The sequence below is a fragment of the Panthera tigris genome, chromosome A3, assembly GCF_018350195.1.
Source record: "Panthera tigris isolate Pti1 chromosome A3, P.tigris_Pti1_mat1.1, whole genome shotgun sequence".
NCBI lineage: Eukaryota > Metazoa > Chordata > Mammalia > Carnivora > Felidae > Panthera > Panthera tigris.
In genome coordinates this window covers 92,380,269-92,403,356 of record NC_056662.1, presented here as the reverse complement: position 1 = coordinate 92,403,356, position 23,088 = coordinate 92,380,269, and the positions used below count along the sequence as shown (strand labels likewise).

The window sequence follows — 23,088 nt, the reverse complement described above, 5'->3', positions numbered from 1 at the left end:
TAGGGTACCACAGTCCTGTAAGATCTTTAGGAACCCAGCTTAGTATGTCTTCGAATCTGTCTTGTCTAGAGAAAATAATTATCCAGATTGCAATATGAAACGGTAACCTGTTTTGGTTGACCACTTCTAGAGAGCGAATTGAAAGGTACAGACATTTATGGATATATATGTTAAACTATGTAGTACCCTGGTAGTACTGTTGTTGATACCACTGCTAATAATAGTAATTGGTAGTAACACCATTTGTAAGGAGTTCTCAGACTTGGGGATGTCAGGGCCAAAATCTCCAGATTTTTTGACATGTCTGAGTTTTTTCCTATTTCAGCTAATCTGATTAAGTTTTCCACTTCACTTTCTATGGAAAGAAAGGGTAATCCTCAGCAGAAGCAATGACTTTAAAACATACCTGGGGGGAAATGAAACATCCAGGATTCCCAGAGAGATTTGATAAGTTTACACAAGTCACTCTCTCCACTATCTGCGACCACTTCTATTTCTAGCACCTTTTTAGCGTTCCTGACAACATTCCCAGTTGAACTGAATAATTTACCCTCTCACCTGACAGCAGCTGTCATTATAAAAATTACCAAGCCAATTCAGAGAGTATCTTCACAATGGGGGGGGAGACTTAAACTTTTAACAACCTTCAAGAAAGCCTAGACTCATCCCCACCTCTTGTCAGCTTGTACATGAACTCATCTTTAGTTGCAAAAAGTTGGCAGATTAGAAGATTATATATGACAGATCTGAAATAGCATTCATGACATTCTTCCCTAGTAGTATCTCTGAAAAGAAGCATAATGAAAAATCATATTTAGAAATTTGGTAAGTACTCTACAAATCGAAGAAGGTTAGGTTTATGGCCAACTATTTATAATCTATTTCATTTATTTATAATAAAAGTCCTAGCAAGCTGTGATTTTTTAATATTACAAGGAGGTTTATTAGAAATGCTATGGAATGTTGCTCCTTTTTGGCATGTATTAGACTTTTGCTTTTATGCTCATTTCATTTATTTCACTAAGGAGCTTGGAAGGACACTAACCTTTTGTTTCGTTTTGAATATAGTCTATCTGCTTGAAAAATTGCTACTTCTTTCTCAGCATTCTGTTTCTGGAGTTGAATTATACTACCCCGTATATGCTAATGATGTACGCTAACCTCTTTGTTTGCCAGAGCTTCTGAAAAAGTTTGGTCAACCAAATTATTATATTTAAGTGATAATTATTTATTTTTCCAAAAATTCAATTAAACACATATATATAACTTCCCATGTCCAGAGATCAGCATTGTAAAGCAAAAGTTAGCACATGGGTTTAGACTAATTCTAGGCAATAGCAACGAAAGATAGCAGTTTGTTCTTGGGCACTCCTGTGATAGATGACTCTCATTTTGGTTTCAGAAACTCTATTTTTGAAAACATACTTTGCAGACCCTTCTTAATACCTGTGTAGTTAACCTCTCACCAGCCTATCAGCCACTATACTAGAGTACTATCTGAAGGTTTTTTAATTTCTCTCTTTTTCCTTATTTGTTGTTCATACTTTGAATGTTTCCTCTTTTCTCTTTTTGTAACCCGCTGATTCTAAGCCATGGTAGTATAAAGGATAGCCCTTATCCAATTACTGTCTTGTTAAAAGCCATAGGTGGTGTTGTATATCTATGTGATGATGTGCTTGTTTACACTGCCTTCACTGACTTGAAGGGGTTTTACTCCAGGTTTGCTAATATATGCATACAGATGTTTTGGCTAGTGGGTGGGAACAGGAAGGCAGTTGTGGCCAAGTAGAGGGAAAATCCCAAACGCATATTTTATAAGTAGTAAGTCATAAATTACTTAGGATTCTATCCAGCTCTCCCCTACCAGTTTAATGAGGTAAAGGAAGACAGTCATCATATTAAATTATGTCAGTTTTTCTGGGAACAGGTGACAGAACAAATCATTTCAAACTCCCTCATTCTACATTCTAAGAATCCGCTGAGGGCTGTAACTGCTGAACTTTGTAGCAGCTGAGTTGTAGCTTGGGAAAAAAAATGAGGGAAGATTATATTTCACTGGACATTTTTACCCTAGCTAAAGTGATTCTTATCAACTCCCACCCTATAAAATGTTCTTCTGAGAAGATGGATACATATAATAGAGTCTTCTAGTATGGATATTCATGTTGTTAATAACCGTTTTAGAAAATTGATTACTTTGTCCAGAACTCGACTAACAAGGGTTTATATTTGAATATGTATATTATGTGTATATGAAAATATTTACGCATGTTATGCATATATGATAATATATATACATAATAATTATACACATACATATATAGAGATAAATAATATATGTGTAGACAACATACAGATTTGATAATTTGTGTGTGTTTGTGTATATATATATATGTGTGTGTGTGTGTGTGTGTGTATATATATATATATATATATCAGTATATCAAGCCACAGAGAAATTGAACTTTTGATCAGAAAGTTACATTATTAAAAGAGCTAAAATTTTATTTTTTTTCTTTCATGTTCCTGGGGATTTAAAATAAACTCATTATTTTCTATTTCTTGTTCTCTGAACTCTGAAATCAGTATTTCATAAAGAATATTTCAGGGACCATTATTCACACAACGTGCTTCATGAGAGAAATAGGAGTTTCACAGCTAAGTAAATTGGGAAAGGCTGTTCTTTCTAAGTATGTGATTCTATCATCATAGTAAAGGTTCTAAGAAATTTGCTTAATTTTGCTTAATCTAGCATTTCTCACATATGTTTGACTATGAAGTTAAGATTCTATAACTGCTTTTTGGAGATATTGAAGTGCTAAAAAAAGTTAGAAGTTTTGAACTTTTTAGAGAAATTTGTGATGTCTTTAATCAGTGGTTGTTTCAAATGCCTTTGATTCTAAATTTCTCTGGGTTATAACATGATGCTTCTACTTACCTTAGGCATGGCATTCTTGAAACTGATTTATGTTTGCTATTAATTAATTATAATGAATAAACGTCCTTTATTGAACAGATATAATTGTTCCTTGTCTTTGAAGTACAACAACATGACAGGATCGGATGTTATAAGTGAGATTTATGTCACTTGTGTCAGTTATATCTGTTTAGAAACTGTGAAGATTCTTGTATCTAGAGTTTTGCCATTTCAAAACATTTTCCTTATCTTACTCGTAGATTCATGAAATGGAAAGTGATCTGGGGATCATTTGGTCTCAATCTTTTTTTTTTTTTCCTTTCTTTATAGAAGGGAAAACAAAGCAAAACAAAACAAGGAAAATGACTGCTCCAAAGGTGGAAACTTTAGGGGCGCCTGGGTGGCTCAGCCGGTTAAGTGTCTGACTCTTGATTTCAGCTCAGGTCATGACCTCACAGTTTCTGAAATGGAGTTCCACGTCAGGCTCTGTGCTGATAGCAAGGAGCCTGCTTGGGATTCTCTATTTCCCTCTCTCTCTGCCCTTCCCCCACTCCCACTCTTCTCTCTTTCTCTCTCTCTCAAATTAAATAAATAAACTTCAAAGTTAGAAACATTAGTGAAGGTGGAATCCTCCATTAAGGGGGGCATTGTAGCAGAGTGAGACAGCCCAGGCTCTGGAGCCAGATCGTTTAAGGTCAAATCCTGGCTTTAGCCCTTATGAGCCATTTGATCTTGGGCCAGCTGCTCATCTGTTGTGTTTTTAACTGCCTCATGTGGAAAATGAGCATACTAATAATACCCGCCTCAAAGGGTAGTTGTTTGGGGCCAAGTGAGCTAAAATATGTGTAGCTTTATTATCTGGTACATGGCAAGTGATGGATAAGTACTTGCTATTATTATTAAGATTCAGGTCTTTAATTTCTAGCCAAGTGTCTTCAGGAGACAATTTATAAAGTGTCCCTATAGGTAATATTTAATAATATTTATTGATTTAGCACTCAGTAAGTAGTATCCCACTGAGGCAGTGAATTGGAGGCTGCCAAAATAAAGTCTAGGTTGCCCTTGGTCCTAGAGAATGTGCAATGAACAAAGCAACCGTTAATGTGTAATTTACATTAGTAACAGATAAAAGGTTGTTGTGTAAACTATTGAGGTTTGATTGTCTCACTGTTCTACATGATCTAGTCTAGTCCATCTGAAATTCGTATCTATCAACATAAAACCATGTTTATTTGTGTGTGCATTTCTTTTTCTCTTAAGAAGAAAATGAAAAATTAAGTGAAAATAGGATTGAATGCAGTATTTCCCTTCGCTGATATAGGGCATGAAAAGGAATAGAACTAGAACTTTCTATGCCTTTGGAAATAGCAGGTTTTCAATAAATGAAAATAAAAGAATTAACCTGATATGTTGATATATTAGGTAAATGGATGGGAAGAATTGATCATGGCACAAGAGACAGTGTACAGACAGAATAATTGAAATTCAGCTAAAATGAGTTAATTTCCCAGGGACTCATAAAAAAATAGATGGAAAATTAAAAAAAAAAAAAGGAGGTTCACTGAGACCCCATTCCAGTGTGCTATTTCCCAACTCACTTATTGTTCCAATACAAGATTTATTGCATAAAGGTGAACAGAACAGTGTTTTGGAGGTATAACAGATTGACCTCAATTATTACAAATAATAAGATTGTATTAGTTATATTAATGTGTTTGACTAGAAATTTATCCTATTTCAGTTGTCCTTATGTTATTAAGTCTAATAATTTCCAGTATCAGCAACCTGCAATAAGAGTAACTGATAATGTTTCTCATTTCACCTAATGTAGATACAAGGAAAAACTAAGGATGGTTTTACTATTTTGTTATACTTTACGGTATGTATTGATTATATAGAGTAAACAATGGCATCAGGTTTATTTACCTAATTTCTTATATAATATCAGTATTCTCAAAAGTAATTTCTTTGGAACACACTTATTGAGGGATGTCTTCATTTATTCCCACTACTTAAATGGGAAAACTATAAAGAAATTCCTGATAAGATTATGAGGAAGGCAAGAATGACCATTTTTTCCATTCCTATTCAACACTGTACTAGAGATATAAATTTAGGATGCCTTAATTTTTAAAAAAGTAGGCATATTGATATCAAGAGAGAAAAATATTGCCAAACTGACCAACAGATTTAGGAGCTGGATCTCATAAATCCAAAGGGAGGAGACCAAGGAAATGACAGAATGAAAAAAAAATTGGTATACACTCAAAACTGGAATAAAGGACTGTATTGTCCTTGACTTATTTCTTAAATTATTCTAAATTTTCAACCAATTCTCTTTAAAATGACTTATTTCTCACATATTTTTGTATGAAGTATTCATATATATTTTCTTTTAAACTCAGACTCATAAATCTTAGGTTCAACTTAAATTAAAATTTAAGTTAAAGTTGTTAAATAGAAATTAGTGTTTTATCTCCTCCCCTGTCCTGTTTTGATGGTCTGTGTGTTACAGACTTCTCATGTTGCCGCTTAATTGTGAACACTGATTAATTCCAGCCAATATTATCCTTTATTAAAAATAAAATCTCTCTTCAGTGCCACTAACATTTTGAAAATGACAATAGCTAAATGAATACCCCATTATTACTTATGTATTAATAAATGTTAAATATTTTCATTCTCTGAGGTAATATATTAGGTTTTAATATGAATATTCAAGAGCCATAAGAAGAAGAACTGATTTCCTCCTGCCCTGAAAGGTTAATAACTTTTCTACACATATATGAAATTTTTCTATGAGATTCATTCTTCAAGATCCATTTTAGATAGCACCTCTTCGATGAAGATTTTTCCTGTCCATACAATGGCCATATATTCTTGTTTGAACCTGAGGACTCACCATAATTAACAGCAACCATGCTCTCTTAATAGAGTTTTCATGTCCTGTTTGTATGGCAAATTGTATGGTTGCCCACCTATCCTAGAGATTAGAAAACTAAAATTGAAATGAATCATTATTAATTTATCATATTAATGATTACATTTTGGAATTTATTAACTTTGGAGTTTGGTTTGCCACAGTTTCATTATAAACATATAATATATATAATGTATTGTAAGTACTCATTATGTATAATCTTTATCATATTAGTTTAAAGACAGAAATTTGACATTATCTGTATTCACAACTTGCATACAGTGCATTGAAAGCATCTATTTGATAAATTTTGAAAAAAAAGAATGATCTTAGTTTTAGATATAGTTCTTTACAGTAAATGCTAAGTTTTTCTTTTTGTTGTTATTAAAGGTTATTAAATATGTTTATAATTGTTTATTTAAGGTATAAAAGCCTAGCTTTTTAAAATTTTCAAATAACTTATCTCTTCAGTATTAACCTGTTATATATTTTATAGAACACTGCCAAGGGAAATATTTATAAATATTAATAATGTTAATAATTTATTAAGCATTTTCAAGTTGTAAATTAATCCTAATATAGTTTCAGAAGCATGTCATTATAGCAAAGGCAGGTAGGATAAAAAATTAATTCCTCGGGGCACCTGGGTAGCTCAGTCGATTAAGTATGCAACTCTTGATTTCTGCTCAGGTCATGATCTCATGGTCTTAAGATTGAGCCCCGAGTTGGGCTTGGTGCTGGGTGCAGAGCCTGCTTAAAATTCTCTCACCCTCTCCCTCTGCTCCTCCCTGCTCTCGTGTGTGCACACACTCTCTCTCTCTCTCAAAAACAATTACTTCATCCCACCCATTAAACTTCTTAAAATATAGCACATGCCTATTTTTTTTAGTATTTATTTTGAGAGAGAGAAAGAGAGAAAGAGGGAGAGAGTGAGAGAGAGAAACACTCTGTGCTTTCAGTAAGGAGCCCGTCGTGGGGCTCATGGGACTAGATCTTGTGAATCGTGAGATCATGACCTGAGCTGAAATCAAGAGTTGGGTGCTTAACTGACTGAGCCATCCAGGTGCCCCAGCACATGCCTCTTTTAAATGATTTTAAAAATACAGATGAATACATAGTAAATATATAAGAACAAAATGGAATATTACTGAAATTAATGATATATCAGGGGATCATATTAATCATGGATTGTCAAACATTTTGATTGTTTCTACATATAGTATATAAAGAAAACACTATAAAATTTAAATTTAAATTTTTTAACTTATGATAGTTTTTTTTTTAATTTTTTTTTAACGTTTATTTATTTTTGAGTCAGAGAGAGACACAGCATGAACGGGGGAGGGGCAGAGAGAGAGGGAGACACAGAATCGGAAGCAGGCTCCAGGCTCCGAGCCATCAGCCCAGAGCCCGACGCGGGGCTCAAACGCGCGGACCGCGAGATTGTGACCTGAGCTGAAGTCGGACGCCCAACCGACTGAGCCACCCAGGTGCCCCTAACTTATGATAGCTTTAAAACACAGTCTCTCTTTTTTTGTTTTACTTAATTTGAATGCTTATGGTGCTCTGATGTGGGTATTTTTTTTTTTTACTGTAGATGAAAGCAAATCCAAACATGTTGAATTTTCTGTAATAAACTTGGCATCTTAATAGGTCGTATCCATGCCGTTTTCCGTGGGTGCCAAAGAACAGGGTTTAGTACATGTTACCTAGGGTCCCTTTGCCCATAGGTTAAGGATCAGATTCTTCTGAGAGGCCACTATGCAAGATTTGGAAGGCTCTTCTCTGGTGGCTATTGTAGCCAGAAATTTATAGCAATTTACCGATAACCTCTTGAGAACATCCTAATTTGTTGGTGTTATCTGGGTACTTGGTGGAAAGTTCTACAGATTCTTTAGCATTACATGTGAATGCTGAGAACCTCGCATTTTAGCTTTTCAGGTTGATGTTCAGTGATGGCTTTCTGGTCTTCCATTATCCCACATACTCAAGTGTTTTCTTAAATTCTACATACCAGAAGATTCTGCTTTGCTCTTCAAATCCTGGCTGATAATGCCAACTAAAAGTGGCCTCAATTAATGAACTTTTATTTTCTCCCATAAGAATTCTAGAGGTAGGCGTGTTCTCGGGGTGATTATTTCAGGGGCTCAATGACATTGTTAGAGACCCGGTTCTCTCCATTTCCTTCAATGCTACCCTCAGGATAATTGGCATGTTGCTTTGATGGGCTCCTCCTCTCATTAGCATTGCAAGACCTGGGCAGAAGATCTCTTGCGAGCACCCATCACTACATGAGAGGAACATTTCTCTGCATCTCTCACCCTAAGCCTCAGAACAGGAGGGAACCATAGCCACATGCCTGCAAGGTGTGTGAGTTGTGCCACTATTTCAGAACAGTAAAATTTAAGCAACAGAAGTGCTTATGTGAAAGAAGATAAATCAAGTTGCTAAGTCCTTTTTCTTAGCATGAATCTCATGGATTCTGGCATACTCACTTCCCCGAAGGGATGAGTTTCCATTTTCTTGCTTCTCTATCTATTCCTCATACAGGCATGTCCTGACGGTGTGCAACAGTTGCACGCTGTCCTGAAAAATATTCTGTGGTATTAAAAACACATATCCCTCTCAGATTTATATATAAGTAGTTCTACAAGTAACATGAGTAAGGCAGGCTGTCATTTTATACTGGCAACAGTATGGGTTCTTAAATATAAGAATTATGGTTTTTTTTATTTTATAAAAATATTTAACATTTAATTTAGTTTCAGAAATTAAAACTTTAGCTTCATTTGAATAATGTACATATTGTCAAGAACAAGAGGGAAATGCACAGGCTAGAATTTTGACTGAAAATCAAAAGCTTTCTTTTTTCCACATACAGTCTATACTTTGTATGCCTAAGCTGATAGCAATGATATTCTTTGAAAAATTAAACTATTATATATGATGCTTTCTGAGTCTGACCAAAGATGAAATATGTGAAGCACACATAAAATTTGACCTTAAAACTCCTTAAAACACAATGATAATGTCATCTAAATCCTGTAAAAACAATTTTATTTAATAAACATAAGACATGACATACACTAAAAGCAAATTGTGGATCTTTAGCAGAAAATCAAATTAATTTTCAACTTGTGCTATCGACAGTGATTTGGCATGGTTTACAAAAAAAAAATCAGATTTAAATCTGGTTATTTTATTTTGGAAAAGATTTAAATTATCTTAAAATCTTTAAAAAATGATTCTTCTAAATTTCAAAAGAAGATTGATTTTAGGCACCTGAAAAATATGCTGCTATTGTTTGTAATTTTTCTTTTTTTGGTAATATGCCACATAGAAAATTTTGAAAAAAAGAGAAATTAAGTACCATAGATGCAATTTATGAGAAAGTAAAAATTTGAATAATATAATAAAAATTTATGATGAAATTTAAAAAATAATGGAGAACTTCAATATAGTTGTGTCAAAATCTTAACTTAACCTAACTAGTGACTTTGCTGAAATGAAAGAAAGAATCATAAATGTATAGAATAAACACTTACAGATTTAAAAAAATGCCTTTGTTTTATTTTTCTTATAAATATCCCACTCATCAGCTACCAACATGTATAATATCAGTTAAACAATTAAATTAAACAACTAAATTGTTTTTACTATTTTGCCTATTTGCAGTTATATGAAATTTTAGTTTCATGTACGTATACTTGGAAATTTTATCTGTTGTGAATAGGAGGTATACCATATCTTAATTTCCAGCTGGGTATCTTATTTTTACCTTTTAAATATTTAAACATATGGTTAGTAGGTAGGCTTGGTTTATGTTTATTGTCCCTGTCCTGTAAAAAATATAGGTGAGCCTGTCCCTAATATTCCCAAAATTATGATTATAGATGCAGGTGGTAGAAATGTAGGAAAAATTCTTTTAACTACTGTAAAAAAAGATAAATTAACCTTTCTCAAATTTTTTCAACAGATGGTCCACATGGTAATTTATTTATCCAGGTTCTCTACTTCTTGAGTTAGTTAAGTCAAATTGCATTTTACCAAGAAAAGTTGCCCATTTTATACATATTTTTCAAATTTCTAGCACATATATAGTGTTTTTATAATTTATATCTCCTTAATACTTATCATTAGAGTATTAATTTTAAATTTCCTTTGGTGTTAGTGGTTCTTTTCCAAGTGAAATTTGTGAAAAAAATTATATATTTTATTGGTTCACTGACTATATTCTTTAATCGTATTTTTGTTTTTCTAGCATTTAATGAATTGCAGATATCTTTATTTTGCCTTCTACTTTATATATAGATTGTTTTTTTAATGTTTATAAAATGAATATTCAGACTAATTTTTTCTTCATGTAATAAAATTATTGACATATAAATATCTATCAGGATAGAACACTGATAATATTTTGTAAATTTCTATGTCATGTTCTTGTTCTTATTATTGGCTTTATTTTAGATTTATTTCCTCATTGATTAAGGAGTTATCTAAAAATATTTTTTGAAATAAAATGATCTGAGTAGTTTGATTTTTTTTTAGTTTTTTTAATGTTTATTTATTTTTGAGAGAGAGAGACAGAGTGTGGGCAGGGACGGGGCAGAGACAGAGGGAGACACAGAATCTGAAGCAGGCTCCAGGCTCTGAGCTGTCAGCACAGAGCCCAACATGGGCCTCAAACCCACAAACAATGAGATCTTGACCTGAGCTGAAGTCAGAAGCCTAACCGACTGAACCACCCAGGTGCCCCAGGAGCTTGATTTTTTTTTGTCATGGGTTTAAACTTGTATTACTCATTTCTATTTTATTTAGTTCAAGGTGTTAAAAAATATGTCCTATGTGTCCTATGTGGAAAAAGTATGTCCTATGTGGAAGCTTACTGAGATTTTATTCTCTTAAATAATCAGGTTTAAAAATCCTTAATACTATACATGCTATCGTTTCCATTTCCTAGGTGCAAAGTTTGATACACCTCTATTAAGTTAATCTTATTAATTAAATTCAAGTACAAATATGCTTACATAGAACTTCCTCTGGAAAACATTCCATAAATAGTACTTGACCCCAGACTAGTTTGGGTATACCTGCTACACACTACCATACTACTTTCTAATTCCTCCTAATTCCTCTACAAAACACTCTTCTAGACTGAATGGTAACTATATGTAGTTTTATTTTTCCATAGTAAGTTAGAATCTCAATGAGGCCAAAGACCTTATTTATATGTATGTATCTGTAAGTTTTGTATGTTGATTATGTGTTGTGTGCACATGTATGATACCATACATATTCATAGCACTTAGAACAGTGTCTAGCATATGTTCCTGAGGCGCAGATGAAGGCAGAGATTTCAGCGTAGATAGATCATATTTGAAATGAGGGTGAAAAATCTAGAGGGAGATGCCAATAAGGGACTGAATATTTGAATCTACTGCCTAGAAAGCATGTTGTGCTAGAAATATATATTTAGGTGGAAACAGAAAGAAGAACCAAAATGATTCTTTTAAAAAGTGACCAAATATTTGGTGGAAAAGTCTAGAACATGTTATGTCTACGAGACCAAGAGCAGAAAGCAAGTTTTTGAAACTGGAACTGATTGGATCAAATGAGGTGAGTAGAGAGAGAAAAGTAACTAGGGGAAGCTTAGGACCAGAGAGTGTTTTTGGAATCTTTTTTTTTTTTTTTTTTTTAATATATGGGAAATACCGTGAAAATAGTCATTACAGCCTGAAGATGCAGCAGAAAAAAAAAAATAGACATATGTAGCCTCTATAAATATAAGAAAGAATTAAGATCAGAGCCCATGTTGAGACTTTCATTGCCTTTGATAGGAGAGGGTACCCCTCCTCCTTTGTCGCAGAAAGGAAACATGGAAAGGGCTAACACAGCATTTTTCACGTTTCAGGGAGTAAACTGTCAATTCAGTCAAAGTCATCAGGGTAACATTTTTAAGAAATAAGAGCTGAATATAATATTTGATATGTGGTACAATTTAAATCAAATAAAAGGCATAAAAACACAAAGAAAATGCATAGTATTTAAGAAAAGATAAGATTTGCACTTTTAAAATAATTTTTTGTAGTCATATACTTTCATGAGAGGTAGGACTACTATTTAATCTGAAGAGAAAGTTTTAGACAAGTGTATTTTTCCCCCTGTTGATTTTTTCTTCAAAAGCTTTAAAGTTGCATGTTTATCTGGAGGTCATATTTTTCATTTTTGTTTTTTCCCAGTTCAGTGATAAGGCTAAAAAGAGTCACAGAGTTTGCTTGTTAAAGGATAGGGTATTTAGAAAATAAAATAAAAATAAAGAAATATCTAAAAGAGTCAACACAGATATTTTAGTGTGACTTTTATATAGACAGGCTCTGAGAAGATGATTGTTATAGATGTGATTTGCAGGAGTGATCTCAAGAGCAAAACCTGTGATCCAGTGAGGTAGAGGGTAGACGGGAAGAAGCCAAGGAAAGGTATGGTTTGTATTAAGTTACGGTTCAAAATGATTTCACAGAGAATGTGGAGCATCAATGGCACCTCAGCTGTCTCACTTCGAAGTAAGGGGCTGGGTACTTAGCACCCCACATCAGTCATTGGCTATAGGCTTCAATTCCCTCCCTCAGCATGTCTGAGTATGATGGCTGCTGATGTAGAAAAAGGTACAGCTCTGAGCATTTTCACCTTAGTGGGTGGGTGCATCTCCAAGTAAATGCGTCTGGTGAGGCAGCTGCACTTCTATCATGGGTAATGGGAAAAGCCCTGTCCTGGAGAGTCAGAAGAAGTGATACATAGACCAATTTTGTTTTCAATCAGCACAAAAATAATTTTCTTCAGAGTGATAAAGGAAGTTGGGTTAAATAACTTCTAAGGTTATTTTCAGCAATGTGTTTTAGTAAAAAGGCCATGGACTTTTGGGTGAGAAATCTGTTGAAATAGTTGTCTACCAGTAATTAGCTTACATCAGGTCTCTGTTTTAATCTATAAAGTATGAATGATCATTCCTAAATCATATTATGTGTCTTTATCTAATAATGTTCTTGGTATAGTCATCATCAGTAAATAATGATATGAAAATAAACAATATATATTTTGTATTTTTATATACCTTTTGTCCCTGTGGTTCAGGAAAAAAAAAAAACTCACCTTTTAAAACTATTAGTATGCTTTGAATATATGTATGTTGCTAAGACCATTTCTAGTGTTTCATCAAATTTGAAGGGTTTACATCTCTTGTCTTCTTGAATCATTGAACATAGGTCTATAGAGGCCCATATAACTAAAAGCAGTCAAAATAGTCTAAATAAAATTGGAAGTTTGTCCAAGTAAGAGTGTAATGACTGACATATTTTGTTTGTTGGAGGAAGAGAAAGGTGTTAAAAGACTATGATCTCTGTAATACTATTGTTTTTCTACAATTTTAAAAACTTTGATTCATTCTGTATTCCTCAGATACCACTTGAGCAGATTAAAAGACTGAATTAAATGTTGACTTCTATTAGGGTGTGATTTAATCAATACCAACAAGGATTTTTTGCCTAAATCCCAGGGACATGGAACACACATTTACCTAGTGTTACTACTTCTAATAAAATTTCACTAATGAAACAGACAATTTATGGGTTATAGTTCGCTGATTTGATTTTTTAAAATATTGCATTAACTTAGTATTTATCTTGATTACTGTGTATTTTGTCACTCCTGAAAATGTGTATTAGACCTGAGTGCCTCACTCATCTTACATTAGTCTTATCTCAGGAGAATAGAATAGCCTCTGTGAAAATGATTGTTAATAATTAGCTGTCCTTCATGCAGAATGAGAGCGTCAAATTTAGTTCTTAGTCTAGAAAATGTTTAAAAAGATGAAAATATTGTGTAAATCCTGAGATGAAGGCATTCTTGCAGAGAAGTGTGAATCGAATATCTTCTCTAAACATTCTAAAACATGATGCAAGGCTAACTATAGCACTGTTTCATTCAGTCATTTATTCATTTAATGAATCCAGTATCTTACTATTTATAGTGATGTCCTTCTCAATGTGAATTAAATTTATGTACCATGAATCTAACCATAAGTTTGGATCAAAAAAAGACTTAGACTAAAAGTTACATTAAACCAGTGTCAGTACTGATGCAATATTATTTAAGAAGCAGTATAGGGAGTAAGGAATGTAATAGCTTTTAATTCATTATTATTATTTAGAGAGAGGGAGAGAGAGAGAGAGAGAGAGAGAGAGAGAGAGAGAGCATGAGCAGGGGAAAAGGGCAGAGGGAGAGAATCTCTTAAGAAAGATTCTTAAGCAGGCTCCATGCTCAGTGTGGAGCCTGACCCAGGGCTTGATCCCACCACCATGGGATCATGACCTGAGCTGAAATCAAGAGTTGGATGCTTAGCCGACTAAGCCACCCAGGAGCCCCTGTAATATTTTTAAAGGCAAATCTATCAACCCTGCTGCCAGTAGATCTGTAGATTATTTTGTTTTCTGTCTTTATCACAATGTATTACCTTTTAAAAGTAGCTCCTCTGATTCCTCCAAAACTTATTAGTAGCCCTTGGGTTTTTGTTGTGGGAGTTAGCAATAATATGGGAAAACCAAGCTTCCTTTGACTCATAGTTAGATATCAAGTATTAATTGTCCAATGTAAATTTCTCTATAAAACAGTTGGAAGGATCATATAATTGATACTCAAATATAATAGAAGCACCACTTGGGTGTGAAGTTATTTCATGGCAATTAATTTTCATCCTAGAGAATTATTTCTTTCTTATATGAAACCTATGGCATTTTAATTGTATTTAACATTGTCATTGTTTCCACAATCTCGTTATTTCATTTTTTTTAGAAATTCAGTACTAAGTGAATATTGGCAGATTCTCTCATTTATCTTTTATTTGGCAAATGCTTATTAAGCATATTAAGTGCTTATTCTATATAAGGTAATAAACCACACAAGGGAATAAGGCAAATCCTGCTACCCAAGAACACAAAATCTAGCAAGATAACTGAGAGACATTTATAATTAATTTCAACCCAAGGAAATTTTGGATTAATACCACATGAGTGGCACAGGCTACATTTTTTTTCTTCGTGTTTATTTATTTTTGAGACAGAGACAGACAGAGCATGAACAGGGGAGGGTCAGAGAGAGAGGGAGACATAGAATCCGAAGCAGGCTCCAGGCTCTGAGCTGTCAGCACAGGGCCCGACACAGGGCTCAAACCCGTGAACTGTGAGATCATGACCTGAGCGGAAGCCGGACGCTCAACTAACTGAGCCACCCAGGTGCCCCCAGGCTACATTTTTTAATAAAAGAGCAAGTGCCCCCTGATGATCTGGAAAGCTTCATGGAAGGGGTGACATTACATTAGAACTGATAAATAGCACTGCAGAATGGAAAGAATGGATGTATACATCTCAAGTACAGAAAAGAACATGTTAAGGAAACAAGGCACTAAATCTCAATTTAAGTTCCTGGGAACTAGTTCATGGGAATGAAGTTTATGGGAATGAAGTTGGGTATGATGTTGAAGAATGTTAAAAAATGTAGATGCTAGCTTCATTCTGTAATTTTTTTTAACTTGGCGATATTAAACATATTACCTATCTTTCTCTGGGTGTCAGGACTTCATTTACAAAGTAATGAAAATAATAGCTAATATCCATTGGTTACTATACGCCAAACACTGTGTTAAAGGTATTACACATTATCTCATATAATCCTCATGCAAAGCTCATAGTGGACTTTCATTTTAGCCAACTAAAGCTTGGAAAGGTTTAGTAATTTGCCTAAAGTCACAGCACTTGTATATGGTTGAATGGGATTTAAAACTAGGCCTGTTTGACATCAGTTTCCATGGGCCTATGACATTACACTCCAACCACCTATCCTGTCTCACTCTCAGAGTTTTAAAAGATACTAATGGGGGTGCCTGGGTGGCTCAGTCGGTTAAGCTCAGGTCACGATCTCGCGGTATGTGAGTTTGAGCCCCGCGTCGGGCTCTGTGCTGACTGCTCAGAGCCTGGAGCCTGTTTCAGATTCTGTGTCTCCCTCTCTCTCTGCCCCTCCCCTGCTCATGCTCTGTCTCTCTCTGTCTCAAAAATAAATAAATGTTAAAAAAAAAAAAAAAAGATACTAATGGCTTGTGGATACATACCTAATCTTGAATGAGAAACAATCTCGGTGTATAATTTAAAGTTTGCTTCTTGTTTGTATTTTGGTTTGATTTATCCACCCCTACCACCAACCATGACACCCGTGATCACCCCACACATGCACACATACCACATTTGCTGTGTATGTGTTCACTTTGCTTTCTTAGCTCTCACTTTGCTTTCTTAGCTCTTATGTAAAGGTAAAGTAAAATGGAAACCTACTCTTGAAGTTTTGTGGGAGGCAGGTGGTATATAAATAATAGCCCTTCTACTCATCCATTTATAAATCCATAGTGTAATAAAGACATGAAACTAATAGATCAAAATATGACCTTTATTACTGATACAGCTGTTTAGAAAATTACTTTAGATCTGTGGACAAGTGGGAATGCTAATAATTCATCCCATAAGCACTGGACAGCTATAGATTTTCCCCACCAACAGTGGCCCCCTTACCACAAGACAGGGAGCAGACCAGAACATGTAGATATGAGGACAGGTTGGCTTCTAAGGATGCTGCAGCTGAGTCAAGCATGCTCAGTTCCTTTTCCAGAGATTACTGAATCTGTAATTCCTTTCTGTTCCCATGGGAGAGAATGAGTGACAAGTGGGGAGGTAGGGAGATAAAGGCAAGAAGTTTAGTTTAGAGTCAGTGGTTTCCATCCCTGGCTGTACTGTGTAGAACTGACCAACAAAGAGTTTCATAATCTGGTGTGAGGCTCAGCCACCAGCAATTCCTTCGTGTGAAAAAAGGATCATGGGGAGTAAATTACCCCCAAATAAGTGCTGTCTTATTCCCCAAATACATTGACCTATAGGATATAAAACTTGCATAATATCTTTCTGATTTTTAATTTCATTAGTAAGGAAGCAAATATTAGAATATTCCTCCAATGAAAATAATTTCCACTTGTACATAAGGTGGTACAAATTTAACATGTTATGTGGAAATCGGCATCTCCAATTCCACTTATATTATTTATGGTTAGGATAAGAGGGAACTAGAATGAAGGGGAACTAGAGTGAATGGGAACCTGGAACACTCCTAGGGCAAGCTTTTAAAATTCTTTGGGAAAAGTTTTATATATAATTCTAACGGTCTGAACATTATTGTTGCTTTTTCCTAAGTTTAGCAGTAACATCTGGGATGGGGGCGGGGGGGATGAGGGAACAATAATTCAACTTTTTGCATTGTGCTTTTTTCTTTAATATATAAGTCAATTCCTCAAATATAGTCTTACCAGAATATAATTGTTATAAGAAATAACACATTCATTTTCAATTCTTTCTCTTTGTGGAGACTTTATGAGAAGTAAGTAATGGGCATGAGTCTTAGTGATGCCAGTTCTTTCCCTATGAATCTTATGGCAGGTCAGGATTATCCTCTTTGTGGCTGTGTTTTCCCATTTTAAAAAAGAAGATGGATGAATGGATAAAGAAGATGTGATACACACACACACACACACACACACACACACACACACAATGGAGTATTACTCAGCAATCAAAAAGAATGAAATCTTGCCATTTGTAACTACGTGGATGGGACTGGAGGGTATTATGCTAAGTGAAATTAGTCAGAGAAAGATAAAAATCATATGACTTCACTCATATGAGGACTTTAAGAGATAAAACAGATGAACATAAGGGAAGGGAAACAAAAATAATATAAAAACAGGGAGGGGGACAAAACAGAAGAGACTCATAAATATGGAGAACAAACTGAGGGTTACTGGGGGGGTTGTGGGAGGGGAGGTGGGCTAAATGGATAAGGGGCAACTAAGGAATCTACTCCGGAAATCATTGTCGCACTATATGCTAACTAATTTGGATGTAACTTTAAAAAAATAAAAAATAAAATAAAAAAAAGATGATAAATCATATTTTGGAAAAACTGTGATATTAAGTGTAGTAATGCATATAAAATTCACATGTGTGTGTTTATGTGTGTATGTGAAGGAAGGAGAAAAGAAAGAGAGGAAAGATATGAATAACATAAATTTGAATAACGTTTCATTTCTAATCAGCTCCCTCACATTGAAGAATTCCAGATCATGATTTTCTAGCTCCAAGGAAAAGCAGGCTACTATTTCCATATAAGTAAGTTATGTGGAATGTGGTACAATATATTAATAGTACTTGTAAACATTCAAGGAAAATATTGAAGGCTGTGGGCATTAATCTAATTTTAGTGCTTCATTAGTCCATGTTATGGCAGTGACCCCAATTTCTTATTTAGATATATAGTTTATTTTAATATATTTTCATAATAACTTTCATTAAAATTTTTAAGAAAATATTTTTAAGGAGAAAAATTAAGAAGTAGATGCACAAAGTGGAAAAAAAGAAAATAACATTAATTTTTCAATCTTCATTTGTGTAGCTATGTATATTTTTGGTAACTCATACTAAGAATAATTCAGATCTTTTTACAATTGCTCCTTCTGTGATTTCAAGGAAGCTATCATTATTACTTTAACTTTTTATTCCATTTTTTTTTACTCCTTTTTAGAAACTTTTTTTTATTCAATTACCTTGACTGGTCCTTTCATAAAAATGGAAAAGTCAGCTGTCTTTGTCTTTTCTTAATTTTAATGAGAAAGCCTCTATTATATAGGATTTTAGCCATTCTTTGTGATAGATAATCATTCTCTATCACGTGATTAACTTCTTCAGTTTCTATTCAGTAAAAGTGTTGTGTTTTGTTAAAAGCAATCTACACATGTTACAATGTATCAAATTCTTTTGGGAGGCATTGTTCCAGATTATATGTGTTTTCACTTTAAACCTCATAATGTGATGAATTTTTATTATCACATTTCCTAACACTGGATCACTATCAGAATTTTGGAGTTAAACAAAGATTTTTATTCTCCCTTTTTTGTTTCTTCTAGGGATTTGGAAGCCATATATCCTAAAATCATTAGAATACTTGTTATATTTCAGTAAAAAACAAAATGCCAAACTGAAATCATAGGTAACACTGAATCAATTTCTACTGAAATCATAGGTAACAATGAATCATTTGTTCTTCCTGTGCAGAAACCTTTAGCATATTTTTACTTCCTTGCCCATGATACTTCTCCCCCAATTAAATATCACACAGTTAATTTGGTGAGACACCATGGATTTTAGCTCTAGATGATAATGTTATTTTCTTTTAATGTTTATTCATTTTTGAGGGGGAGACAGAGACAGAGACAGAGCAGGAGAGGGTCAGAAAGAGAGGGAAACAATTTGAAGCAGACTCCAGGCTCTGAGCTGTCAGCACAGAGACTGACTAGAGGCTTGAACTCACTCACGAAAGGTAAGATCTTGACCTGAGCTGAAGGCAGACGCTTAACCGACTGAGCCACCCAGATGTCCTTAGATGATAATGTTGTTTTATACATTGTACAAAAGATATCTTACTTCAATGTGTTTTCACTGATTATACTTTATAGCCATGTCACCAGTAATTATTTAGATTTTAAATATGGATATGACTGGTTTTATTGTTCATAATCTTTTTTTAAGTTTATTTATTTTGAGAGAGAAAGAGAGCACACAGGAAGGGTAGAGAAGAGGGGGGAGAGAGAGAATCTCAAGCAGGCTTTGCACTGTCATCAAGGAGCCCCATGTGGGGCTTGAACCCATGATCCATGAGATCATGACCTGAGCTGAAACCAAGAGATGGACGCTTAACTTTTAAGCCACCCAGATGCCCCCATAATCTTTTTTATAACACATTTTTTATAATTCAATATAAAACTCATAAATTTTTTCTTAGGAACTTTGTGATTTTCATTATTTGCTAATATTTATTGATGGTAGTTTTGTCTATTTCTGTACTGGCACTGCACTCTAATTGTTGAGATTTTTCATTGTATCGTGGAGTAAGGCTGGTGCCTCATATTGGTATTTTTCTGAATTTTGCTAGATATCCTTTAATTACTTTTTCTATGTGCACATTGAAATAATGTTAATAAGTCGTTACTCCCCATCCAAAAAATCCTGTTTTTTTTTTATTGGCACATTACATTTATTAGTTAATATAAGTAGAATTAACATCAAACATTTTTAGCTGACTGTCCATCTTATTCTGTGTTATTTGGTAGTATTTAAATGAACATTCATACTCTGGCTCATTTTTTGTTGCTGTTGTTAAATATGTACCTGAGTAATTTGTCTTTGTTTGTTGTTGCTGTTTGCTATTTTTATAGGAAGCTTTACTTTTGTACCTAAAAGTTTGTGTTCCTTTGGGTGTGTGTGTGTCAGCGAAATGATAGTTAATTCTTTCCTGTCTGGTACCTTTCTCTTGAATCCACTTTTAGCCATTGTCATTTTTTTCACCAGCCATTCAGTCAAAGGCAAATCCTTGGCCCTGGGATCAGAATGTCCTGTGCTGCTTCCGGTATCTGGGCTACTTCTCTAAATCATTAGTAATTTGTCCACCTCTCTTCCATTCCTCTTGTCTCATCTGTTCCAGCATCAGACGTCGTATTGCTGGTTCAAGCTAGGTTTGTCAATGGGTTTTTTTTCTGACATACTCCCCATTATACCCACGTGGGATTTTCCTTCAAACAGTAAAATAACAGGTCCTGCCCTCAACTCAGTTTAACCTGCAATGTAGTTTATAGACATTTCTCAAAACATTTATCTAACTTATGCCATCCTGTGCTAGAATCAATTTCTTCTCAATTTTATATTTCTTTGGTAAAATCATTTGGGATTATAATGAACAGATTAATCCATGGGCTCAAACCGTAGTCTCCATTCCTCATATCTGTTTATTCTTACAAACCTTTTAAAAAGAAAAGATTAAAGACCTTTCTCAGAGTCAAACACAAAGCTATAGAGAGTAGACTTTATATTGTAAATGTAAGTGTACTGAAACTTCACATAATTCAGTATTTATTATTCATGCCCGATTCTGAGAATATGTACAATATGTCCGTCTGATGAGATTGGAACAGACTGTTCCATAACCTTGTGGATTCACTGTTTTGTTTTTTTTTTCTGACTGGCTTTTCTGATATCCTTTTGACATAGCTTTTATGACAAATGGATGTCATCAATTTATAGTACAGTAGCATAAATGAGACAATCAGAATTTTCTTCTGGAAATGTAATTGGCATGTGCTCAACATCATGACATTAAAAAATAATTTTCATGATTTTTCACAAAATTTCAGGAGGAAAAAATAATGAAAGTTGTATTTTATTGGAATGAGTATTTTACATGAATTTTTCTACAAGTGTGTGAGATAGAACTAAATCTCTGTTTTATGTAGGAGGAAATTAAAGCAAAGAGAGTTTTAACCACTAATACAGGTCACACAACTAATTAGTGGAAGAGCCACGATTTAAATCTACACCATTAGATTCCATAGCTATATTCTTTAACATATTAATAATGTGATAATTGCTTCTGTGTATGCAAAATATAACTAGGAGACAGAGAGAGAGAGAGAGAGAGAGAGAAAGAGAGAGAGAGAGGAGAGAGATTAGGCAGCCAGTAAGCATAATTTAGGGTCTCATTTTGCCATGAACTAGTTTCCTTCATTTTTTGAGAGATAGCCTATCTTACCAGAGCAACATACTGAGGCAGAATCAAAATTAAGGTACTGTCATTTCTGCCTGGTGCTGTTAAAGTGGTAATTTCTGTTGTATCAGCAAACTCTTCTGTATCCTTATATTACTTGTGATGAATTTTCAGATGCTAACTTCTTATACTTTGATATCCAAGACTAGACTTAATTTTATAAGCAATCTAATAAATTGTCATGTTTTTTACTACCTCATAATAATTTCTTATAATAATTTCTCATACATTCTCATGATAATTTCAATTAAGCTATAGAATATAAGCCTTCAGTTCTTTTAAAAAAATTCTGTTAACTTTATATAACACATTTAGATATTTCTGATCCACAATTCTGTTTGCTGATTATTTTTTCCTTTTGTTTTCCAAAATACCAGAGAAGTTAGTGATTTAAGAGAATTGGTTTTCTATGTCTACAGCCAAGACACTTTTCAATTTTGACTACATTGAGACCTACATCCTGGGCATAAGGTGATTATGCTGATAAGAAATCAGTCTTGTCTTAGTAATAAAATGAGTTGGCTCTTACTCTCATTTTTTTTTTCCTCCAGCTGAAGCCCGAATCATCCTTATTAGGACAGTTTTATGGTCTAATTTTTTTAATAGAGTAAAACCTAACATAAATCAATGGAAAATCGAACCTTAAACCCCTAAACCGTAAGTGACTTACTCTCGATTTAACCACACAGTCTTCTTGAAATACTGATGAATGACAAGTAATTACTTACTCGATGTAATGCTTGTCAATCAACTGAACAAACAATTACTAAGTCTCACACCATATTATTCAGCAAAACCCCAAGCATCCCACAGGGGGAAAGTTAAATATTTCAAAGACCACTGACTCAGGACATCTGTAAGTACATTTATTCTGCTTTGTTCATTGACTTCTTTGACTTACTTTAGGTACAATGCCAAATTAGATTTCCTAAAACAAAGTGAATGATCCTAGTGGCTACCACCATATTTCAAGAAATTTGCTTACTGACATGTTAATTCTGCTTGCTAAAATGGAAAGAATTATAGACTTGGCAACAAAGGCCTAGGTTTTGCTTCTTTACCACTTACTGACTGAGCCATTTATCCATAACATTGCCATAGCACTTTGTGACTTAATTATTCATGTCTTATCTTCATTACAGTATTATAAAGATATTTTGAAGTATACAAAATGTTCTTAAAAATAATTTTAAAAATACTGATTTTAAAAGCTCGAATAAACATATATAAATCTACATGTGTATGTGTGCATATATGTGTGTATAGGTATACATATATTTGCATACATATACATGCATGCATTCATTTTATAAGAATTTGAGGGGAGGTGGGAAATTTGGCACTACTAATGTAAATAAAAATTATCCACACTTCCTTTGAGATCAGTTTTATAATACAAATCACATGTGTTAAAATTGTACTCTTTGGCCCAAAGATTCTTCTCTAGAGTGTGATCTTGAGGAAATAATTAATAATTTGCTGAAAGTTTTAGGTGAAAAGATATCAGTACTCA

General features: G+C 33.9%; 1 protein-coding gene across 1 annotated transcript in view; it reads left to right on the top strand.

Annotated features, from left to right (window-relative positions):
* LRRTM4 (leucine rich repeat transmembrane neuronal 4) overlaps positions 1 to 23,088 on the top strand; it is a 699,335-nt gene that overhangs the window by 308,031 nt on the left and 368,216 nt on the right. The gene's annotated exons all lie outside the window — the stretch shown is intronic.